We start from the raw sequence: 11,312 nt of genomic DNA, 5'->3' as shown, positions 1-11,312 counted from the left end.
GAAGAGGTAGAGATAGGAAATCATATGTTCATTCACTATTCTTTCTCCAGGATAGTTTGGGGCATCCTCACCTAGGACTTAGGCTACAGCTGATGCTTTCCTTCTAACCTCCTAGACTTTTTCTGTCAATGGCATGGCTTGTTCAATGGGTCTATCTTGAAGGAAATTAGCTCTTGGATCTTGCCCCATTTTTGTTGGAGCATATGGAAGGAGAGAAATAATAGGATTTTCAGAGATAGGGAGGAGCTAACTTTAGTCATTGGAAGAAAGATTTTCAATAACATAAAGGAAAACTTTTCTATGAGGAAGGGGGGAGAACTTGAGATAGGAGGTAGGATCAAGGAGAAGGTAAATGACAGTTTGAGGAAAAGACAGGAAGCCAAGTGGTTACGTCCCCTTGAAGGTTGGCACAAATCCAACTTCAACAAAGCCTCCAAGGGCAACCATAGCTCCTCGGGTAGTGGAGGCATGATAAGGAATGAAAATGGAGATAGTATTGCGGCTTTTTCTCTCCTGTTGGGATTCCAAACCAATTATTTTGCGAAAGTGAATGCCACATGCAATGTTGTAAAACTGGCTTTTGAAATTGGTGTCACCAATTTATGGCTCGAAGGGGATTTGAATAACATTATAAAGTGCGTCATTAGCAACTCACATCCATCATGGAGGATTGCAAATCTAATTAATGAGACTCGTGAGACCCTCACCAAATTTAATAGAATCCACGTCACTCATATTTATCGAGAAGCAAACATGGTTGCCGACAGGTATGCGAACATTGGGGTCGACGCAGACAAAAAAATGACTTGGCTTCCCAAAATTTGTTTGCCAGCAGATGTTAAAATTTTGATCGACTTGGACAAGATCCAAGGAAGTACAGAGAAAATCAAGCTATAATTATGATTATGAAGGTTTTAAGAAATAAGGGTACTTTTCAAAATGGAAGCATGGGAAACCGTAACTGTAGTAATTCATTATTGATTAATCAACATGCTTTGTGGGCTGTTTTTCACACTCACTTCTAGAACAATAGAAGGGCTATTTCTCTCTGGTTATTGCTTTCTCTCAGTGGTCCCTTTCAGTCATAGAGTGAGGAGCACATGAGTAAAGAGGGTGTGCAGTGTGCAGAAATGGTAGGCGAAAGGTGCAAAAAGGAGCCGATGGTAGATTTTGAGAAATGGAGAAGTAGGGAGAAAGTGTGGGAAAAGCTAAAAGAGGGTGGGGTTACCAATTATATCATGAAGCTTCATGGATTCAATTAGGAGGTGACCAAAAGCATGGTGGGGTCCTGGAAGGATAGTAGGGTGAAAGTGAACAGGGTCTACTTTGGGATCATGGAGGAGGTGATTGCAACTATCATCAAAATCCCTATTGAGGGTTTTAAATTCTTTAGGGATAAGAGGCTCTCGACCAATTTGGTTAGGGACTTTGTGGAGAGTGAGAAAGAATTGAAGGCACTAAGAAAGATTGACACTTACTATGTCCCCGACTCCATGAAGAAGTGATGGAGGTATGTTCTAAGAGCTGTTATCGAGTACATAATGTTGGACCCTAGGTTTGATAGAGCTTTTACCCACCACTTTGTTATATTGAATCATGTTTGACATAATTGTAAAATTTCCTTTCCATATTATATGTTAACCTTGATGAGTAAGGTAGTGGACAGCTTCAAAAAGAAGCCCATAACAAACCCAACTTTGCATAAGGGGCTACTGTTGTTTATCCACAAGCACTTCAAGACTCAAAATATAAGCATCACTCCCCTTCACTTAGAGAAGGTGGAGTCTGGTAGCTCTAATTACTCCTCTGACTTGGATGAAATTCAGAGCCTCAGCTTTGAGGAAGGAGGGATCTCTTCTTCGGGGAAATTAGCAACTCATCAAGCTAAAAAATTGTCCTTCCTCATAACCCCTAGCAAAAAAAGCCCTAGGGATCTTCGGCAAAATCCTCCTGAGAAGGATGAGGAGGGAGTCAGTGATGATGAGGAGGAGCCAGAGTCTAAAGAGGTGGTTAAGGAGACGTAGGAGGAAAGTAAAGATGAAACTGGAAGGAAGAAATGCAAGAGGGAGAGTTTGGAGGAAGTGTGCTCTTAGTTTAAGGAGGCGTCTGTGCTACCCCTATCTCTTGTCCACCTCCAAGACCAACTTGAGGAAAAGAAAGAGGAGAATGCAAGGTATTCAAAAGGGGAAGTATAGGTAAATGATAGGAGGAAAGCTTGGATAAACTTTAATGTCAAGACTTCAAAGATGGGCATCTTTAGGGAGGCCATGAATCTCCAAATCCTCATGGAAAATCAAGAGGAATAGTGGCTGAAGAAATTATTGACTCGACGATAGTGGCTATTTCTAATAGAGCCAGGGAGACAAGGATGAACCTCCTAAATAATGCTCGTAACAGTATAATTGACAATTTTAGATCAATCAAATGGCTTTTCCACGAGCTAGAGGAGGTCAAAGAACAAGTGAGACATATTGAGGCAACAAGGAAAGGGATGGATGCTAATAGGAGGATGAATTTAGCTGATAGGCTCAGTCTGGTAGAAAGAAGGATACACAACCTAGAGAACTACAATCACAACCTTGCGAATTAGATGTTCACTTTGTTAAGCTCCATTAACAATAACGTCATCTCTCTTATGGGCTGGATCAAAGACAAAGAAATGCAGGATGATGAGGAAGGAAAAGATAGGGATGAAGCCAGAACGGAGGATGAATCTACAAAGGACAACACCATTCCTAATCAAGACCAGGGGGACCAAAGGGCGCAACAGCTGGAAGTGAAGGAGAACCAACTGGCCTTCGAGGCTGCTTAGGTTATGCAAGAGCTGGAGCAAAAGAGCAAGGAATAACTCTCGCATGTTCTTTTCTTTTTCTTTGTCTTTTGGCTTTTGGTCTGGCTTTAGGTTGTGGTTTTACTTGTCTTTTTTCCTGGTCTTTTCTCTAAACTCTACTTTTGGGCTAGGCTTTATGCTTATTATCAACCTCTGAACTTATACTATTTTGGCTGGGCTTTCACACTTATTATCAGCCTTATATGCTTTAACTATTGGGTTTCAGGATCCCTGTAAAACTTATTTATCTAATAAAAAATAATGATGTATTCCATACACCAAAGTATTAGATCTATCTAATCACCTTGTGAATTAGACATTGATGTTCATAAAGACCTCATTCTCATGAAGTATCCTTCTCACAATAATCAACAACCCTATCAAAAATATCAAGCATTTACTTGGTCCTTTTTTCCAACAACAAAATAAATTTGACATACAACCTTAAAGGGATTCAAATGAGTCTTAGTTCTTTGTCCTAGACTACTTAAGACTACACATTACTGAGATATGAGATGAGAATCAAAATGAAACTAAGGAGATTCTGGCTCATTTGTATTAATTTCTTTGAAACAATACATTCAAATGCATGAAATCAAAACACAAAACACAAAACACCTAAATAGATTTGAGCTTATTCTATAATCTACACTACTGTTGTTCATACAAGAGAGAATATGTTATAGAATGGTGTCACAGTATTGGTAATACATCAAGATTGGAACTAGAACTTGGTATCATAGTCATGACCAATTTTTTCTCCAAAAATTGGAACCCTTACAATGGATGAAAGAAAGAAAGATATAGGAAGAAGATGAATTCTCAGATCTATTATGCAACTGACATTTGTCTACTTGGAATTCAATCCCTTGCAACTAAAAAACCTCTCTCTACCTTCTCCCATTTTGATCTAATTTGGTTTCATCATTACTTTGTTACTGATTTGCAAATATCTTGGATGAAATGATGAAAACTTTTGAGTTATCAAAATATCTGATAACTTCATGAAAAGCTGGTGAAATTTGAGTTTTTACTGAATATGGGTGACCAATTTCGACCTTAACTACATCTCCACTACCTTTTAACCACATTTAGGTCATTACCATATCAAAAAATCAGTTCTGAACTTTGATACCTGAATACAGTTGCAAATTGGAAACCTGATAGAAAACCTCATATAGCTCAAATAGACAACTTCCTGTGTAGAAACTAACTACATAATTGAAAAATTTAGATTCTGCTGATTTCGGCGATATATAATATCGCATATTTAGCCTATTGGAAATGCCCAGGAAGTCAGTTTGAAAAATGTCTTTCTAGTATAAAGTTCAGGTTTGCGTCCTTGATTTTAAATTTTCAAAAATTTAAAATTGCCTAAAGTTGAAACTTTGGAAAATGACATATTTAAATTTAAAAATGATCTGACGTGCATACTCATTTTTAAAAAAATAATTTTAAAATAACATTTTAAAACTATTTGTTTTTTCCTTGCCCCTTCAAATTCAAGGTCAAATTGGTTTGACCAACTTTTTGCCATGTGTCACTTCTTGATTCATCAGCCTCTACACACTCTACCATTGGATCACCACATTAGCAACTTGGACGCAGTGCCACATCATCATCCAAGCGGGCTCAATGCCACATGTCACATTTTTGCTTACCCGTAATATTTAACTGGCATCTATCTTCATCGAGTGAGATTGCACCGTCCATCAGATCATGACATGTTGCAACATCTGGTGCATCTACCTTGGTCTCAACTTGTGGTGCCACCTCATCACGCACGGGACTAGGAAGCAGGCATGCGCCAACCATCGGATCATGGCACGTTTCATGATCTCATTCACTATCTCTGAATCTGCCATGTCATCGACTTTTCTTTTTCATTTAAAATTATGCGCATTCAACCTACCAAATGATGTCATCAGCGAGGCCCTGAGCAAGGCTTTATGTCCACAAAAGGCTTTATATCCTTAAAAATTGACTCAAACCTCTGACCAGGCTCTAAAATCTGACCCACTGATTTTCTGTACTACACACTTGCACCCTATCGAATCTCGTCTCATTACAAATTCAACGTCAAAGATATTCACTGTCAAAGTACCTTCTCATAATCACCTGCAAATAAACATGTCAGAAAACCATAAATTGCTTTCAGATTCGGCTTTAAAAACTAGGCAAACAAACACTTGGGGGTAGGAAAACTGGGATGTTGGTTCATTGTTACAAGTTGAGTATGGATCTGCAATTTGGGCTCGTGATGAATAACTGGGCATAAATGGCAAGTAGTCAAAGTAGGCTACTTAGAATTTGTAAACTGGAAACACTAAGAGAAAGCAATTTTTGCAAATGGAATTGACCTAGAATAGTGTGCAAATGGATTCGTCATGACTTGCAAATTGGCACACTTAAAGTATTTTGGAAGGACAACGTAGTGGTACAATTCATTTGATCTCACCTATCATGGATTAGGAGTTATAACATCACGAATAGGGGTACTGATCAATCTGCACTTTATGATACCAGTAAAACTTTTAGAAATTGCGTTTAGGATCATGTTTGAAAACTAATCAAATGGATTCATCATAAGTTGAAACTTAAAACATAAAAATTCTTTGACATCTAAAATGCAACACAAAAGGAATTTTCACATTTGGGTCAACTAGTCAAAAGTTATAACCCATCAAACAGGGCTTCCCAAAATTCAAAATTAATTGCAAAAGCATGAAAACAGTAACTGACCAACTTTGAGGGATTCAAAACCTAGTCAAATGGACTTGAAATGACTAAAAATCAAAAATATAGGTCTCAGGTATGGATACTAGATACTCTCAAAGCGGTGAGTCATGAAACATTTCTTGGCATGAGATATTCAATGACAAACACGGCCTCCTATCACTGTTTGACACTTTAGTGAAAATGTAGATTTAACACTTGCTCAAAACAAGACTTCACAAAATAACTCAAAATGGAAAATTAACTTCATGGAACACTTAAATGCATTGAATGGAGGGTGATAGAGATATTAAACACCTCACAGGGCTCAAAGGTACATCCGGGTACAAACTCATCAAAAAAGCATTTATAGGGCTACAACTTGATTCAAAAATTGAAATAGATGCTCAAATGGGAACGCAATTTTGAGTGCCAATAGTGGCTTTGTCTGGGGATGCATGCCCATTGTGGGCATGGCAAGGATTTAGATCTCCGGTAGAAGCAAACCACTCAAAAGACAAAAAAAACTTCCTCTCAAACAACTTTATTGAAAATAGGAAACAACTACCCCTATTATATACAAACAATGGCCCCGAGCCACCGAACAGTTTTCAAAACTCCTTACCTGTCATACACCTAATTCTCATTGACATTTTCTTGAGGTAAACTGAAGTTATCTTTCTCATCAATTCCACCATTTAGATTAACATCTTGAAATAAAATACTTGGCAAAATTGAATTCACACGATCATTCTCATAGTGCATGTACAAATCAGCATTAAACTCTTCATCTTGCTCACTGTGAAAATATGAATCGGCATGATCATAACTACTGATATCAAATTGAAACTAATCATCATTGACTAACTCATGAACACCTTCATCCGGAAACACAAAAGCTTGGTATTCTACTTCATTCAACGAGTTACATGAATCAGATGGTAACTCACCTTGAGCATCCAGATATGAAGAAAATGTAAAATCTGATTTCTCCTTATTTGCAATATCAGTACTCCATAAATCAAATTGAGCATACGCTGCATTTTCTCCACATTCCAACAAATGATTAGATACCAAATCACAAGAATCATCATGAAATTGCATGTTCACAATATGTTGATCTGTATCAATTTCTTCCTCAAATAACTCACTATAATGAACTAATTCATTACTATTTCTTTCTTCATCACATGAGCAATTTGAATGTATCTCAACCTCATGAAAACAAGAAAACCATGAACCAGCAATAGACCTTATCCCTACATCTTCATTTTCACCATAGAAGTCGTCATGTGCATTGATATATAGATTACCATCACCTACACCTCCCAAACTCAACATAGCATATTATGAAACTATATCCTCCTCAAGATCAAATTTAGGGGAAATGACTTCACTATATGAAATTGCAAAACATGGTAAAGCACAAGTATCCTTGGATAGATTAGCATACCTTTCAAAATCATGAGCCAACAAATCAGAAATCTCATCAAAACTTAACAAGACTTCATTACTAGTTTCTTTTCCTTGGCTGTGATTATCATCTGGAGAGCTTGACAAATTTACAACAGTAGACTTATTAGTAACATATTCTGAAAAATCAACATTCCGATCATCACATAGATCTTCTTCTTTAGGAAATACCTCAACAACCAACATCATAAAACATTCACATTCATCACTAGAAGAAAGCCTATTACTATTGTTACACTTTTCCTCTTCTTGACAATCATCACCATAAAAAAGATGAATCCACATTATGCATGTCATCAATCTGTTGATTATTATCCTTTGATTCATAAAACTAAGACTCCTTATACTCATTATCACTTTGAATAGACTCATCGCATTCACTAATATTAGACTCATTAGCCTTCAAAGCACTTTCAACCTCCATGATAATATATTAGATTTCACAAATCTTATCTAATCTTGACTTGACTGGCCAATCAACCGAATGTGGCATAAAAACTTCTAAGAGTACCACTAGCCATGAAGACTCCCCAGGTCTGAAAAACTCATCAAGATTCATAACTATTAATTTAAATTTCATGTAAATTTGGAATCCATTGAGATCCTTGACATCACCAATTGTATTTCTTATCATTATGACGGTCTTATTAAGAATTATTCTTTTCAATCTAGCAATATTTGCACAAACACTTTTAAGAGTTGGCACATCATTTTCAAACCTAGACTCAGAATCCATCTCTTGAAATTTTAAAAACTCCTACCTCTATTTTCTTAGTGCTAAAACACTAGATAGAGGCAACCATTTCTACGATTCAACTTTCATGAACGACAAAGACATGAAAACTGAAAATACCTTTATGTGTTGCTGTCTGAAACCTCAGATCTGCTAATTGGCACAAGTGCAAATATGAAATCCTTCACACCACAGACAAAATCTTTTGTAGATCCGCCACTCCTTGAAGAGGAAAATGAAATCACAATCGTGATTCAATCTTTTGACATCAACTACTTCAGTAGATACAAGCAATCACATAAAACATCAATTAGGAAACTTATAATTTCTCTTTCCCACCAAACTAGATCTACCCACAAATATTAAAAGCCTTTGATATTAAGACAAAACATGCACAAGTATAGAGATTTACTTCAGAGTCACCACTCACTTAGTGAGAAAATATTTCAAACAATTTTACCATTTGTAGATTTTGAACCAGAGTTTCAATATGGCAAACTTGCAGATCACTAACACCTTGGAAAGAGGGTACACTTCATTTTCAGATTCTTGACTCTAATTTTTACAACAGTATTTTGAAAACCAGACTGATTGAATTGATTGAACATAAAACTTAGTAGCAACACAATCTATACTCAATCCTTCAAATATACTATTGTCCTAAACAAAGCATCACTAGGGTGCATGACATTTAAGTAAGAAAATTGAAAAACATATCAGAGAACTTACTATTGCAAATTTTGCATGCCCTTCTTCCTACTATATTGAATTCCTTTTTAAATTATCAAGGTTTGTCTATCATTCTAATTCAATATAGTCCCCAGCAGAGTTGCCATTTTGTTGGAGTTAGAAAATGCTGAAGGGTTTTCAATTACCTCGATGAGAACAAAATATATCTAGGGGCAGCTAACTCCCATTTTTGACATATCTTTTCACACACTAGGCCAACTATAAGGCATGACCCTTCTTCTACTTCAAGCATTGCAAAACCTAGGTGGGTGAACCTCATATCCAATTAATATGGTACCAGTGCAAAAAAATATCCTTGGATCTAACAAAGAAGATTATGACCCTTATATCTCCTAATAACTCATGTAATAACACAAATCTACAGTAGAAAATTGCAAATCCTATGATATTCACAAGCTGAGTGAGGGCATCACACTTAGGTTCTTCAACATGAAAGGGAAAAAAAATTGATTATTGATGTTGATTATCAACATAACCCCAAATATACAGCAATAATAACAAATGATCCTGCAACTGATCAGTGCCTTAACCATTGGGCAATTTCATGAATCAAATGCATGCATATGTGATAACAATGACATATTCCATATGCCAAAGTAGTAGATCTATCTAATCACCTTGTGAATTAGAGATCAATGTTCATAAAGACCTCATTCTCATGAAGTATCCTTCTCACAATAATCATCAACCCTATCAAAAATATCAAACATTTACTTGGTCCTTTGTTCCAATAGCAAGACAAATCTAGCATACAACCTTAAAGGGATGCAAATGAGTCTTACTTCTTTGTCCTAGACTACTTAACATTGCAGATTATTGAGATAGGAGACGAGAATTAGAATGAAACTAAGGAAATTCTGGCTCATTTGTATTAATTTCTTTGAAACAATACATTCAAATGCATGAAATCAAAACAAAAAACACCTAAATAGATCTAAGTGTATTCTATAATCCGCACTACTGATGTTCATACAAGAGAGAATATGCTAAAGAATGGTGTCACAGTATTGGTAGATTGGAACCAAAACCTGGTATCATAATCATGACCAATTTTTCCTCCAAAAATTGGAACCCTTACAATGGATGAAAGAAAGAAAGATATAAGAAGAAGATGAATTCCCAAATCTGTTATGCAACTGACATCTATGGGCTTGGAATTCAATCCCTTGTAATTGAAAAAGCTCTCTCTAACTTCTCCCATTTTGATTTGATTTGGTTTCATCATTACTTTGTTACTGATTTGCAAATATCTTGGATGAAATGATGAAAACTTTTGAGTTATCAAAATATTTGATAACTTCATGAAAAGGTGGTGAAATTTGAGTTTTTACTCAATATGGGTGACCAATTTCGACCTTAACTGCATTTCCACTACCTTTTAACCACATTCAGGTCATTACCATGTCAAAAAATTAGTTTTGAACTTTGATACCTGAATATAGTTGCAAATTGGAAACTTGATAGAAAACCTCCTATAGCTCAAATAGACTACTTCCTATGCAAAAACTAACTATATAATTAAGAAAATTAGATTCTCCTGATTCTGGTGATATGTAATATCGCATATTTAGCCTACCAAAAATGCCTAGGAAGTTAGTTTGAAAAATGTCTCTCTAGTATAAAGTTCAGGTCTGCATCCTTGATTTTAAATTTTCAAAATTTTAAAATTACCTAAAGTTGAAACCTTGGAAAATGACCTTTTTAAATTTAAAAATGATCTGACATGCATACCCATTTTTGAAAAAATAATTTTAAAATAACATTTTAAAACTATTTGTTTTTTCCTCACCCCTTCAAATTCGGGGTCAAATTGGTTTGACCAACTTTTTTCCATGTGTCACTTCTTGATTCATCTGGCTCTACACACACTACCACTGGACCACCACATCAGTAACTCGGACGCAGTGCCACATCATCATCCAAGTGGGCTCGATGCCATGTGTCGCATTTCCACTTGCCCGCAATATTTAACTGGCATGCATCTTTGTCAAGCAAGATTGCACCATCTATCAGATCATGACATGTGGCGACATCTGGTGTATCTACCTTGGCCTCAACTTGTGGCACCACCCTATCACATGCAAGACCCGTTGCCATGTGGTGGCATCTTGCATGCCCACACTATTTAAACTTTGTGCAACTTTGGGAAGTGAGCATTCGCCAACCATTGGATCCTGACACATGTCACGATCTCATTCACTATCTCTAAATCTACCCTATCATTGACTTTGCTTTTTCGTTTAAAATTATGCGCCTTCAACCTGCCGGCTAATGTCATCAGTGGGGTCTATGCAAGGCTTTATGTCCACAAAAGACAATAGTCTTTAAGACATGTAGACTAGTCTAAGAATTTGTATTTAAACACTAAAAGAAGTCCTCCCATGAACAATGTGGGATTATATTACTTGTATTGTAATGCCACGCCTGCTCATATGGCTTTGGCAATTTGAGCTTGTAGATTTCTTTGAATCTGATGCAAGTTTGTTTTACTGTGCATGAATTTCACTTTTCCCACTTTCATACCTACAATGGCATCTTTCATGCTGGCAGGGGGGCTCATTTCCACATGGGTCTTCAAATATCAAAGCATTTCTAAAGAAAACTTAGAGGCGTTTAAACAATCGATTGCCATTGGATTTTTGGAGCTATAAATTGTAGTCAACCTCATCTTTTCTCCATGTAGAGATGTATTTCTATTCATGGCATGTCCAAATAGTGGTTCGCCATATTACATCTACTCCCATTTGAGCTTGGCATGTTCTTCATTCTGGGCAGCTTAATGTTGGACACCACTCAATGGCTTTTCCTTTT

Source organism: Cupressus sempervirens, chromosome 7, assembly GCF_028749045.1.
Source record: "Cupressus sempervirens isolate cs-2001-9-10 chromosome 7, ASM2874904v1, whole genome shotgun sequence".
NCBI classification, from domain to species: Eukaryota; Viridiplantae; Streptophyta; class Pinopsida; order Cupressales; family Cupressaceae; genus Cupressus; species Cupressus sempervirens.
Note: the sequence above shows the minus strand (reverse complement) of the source record.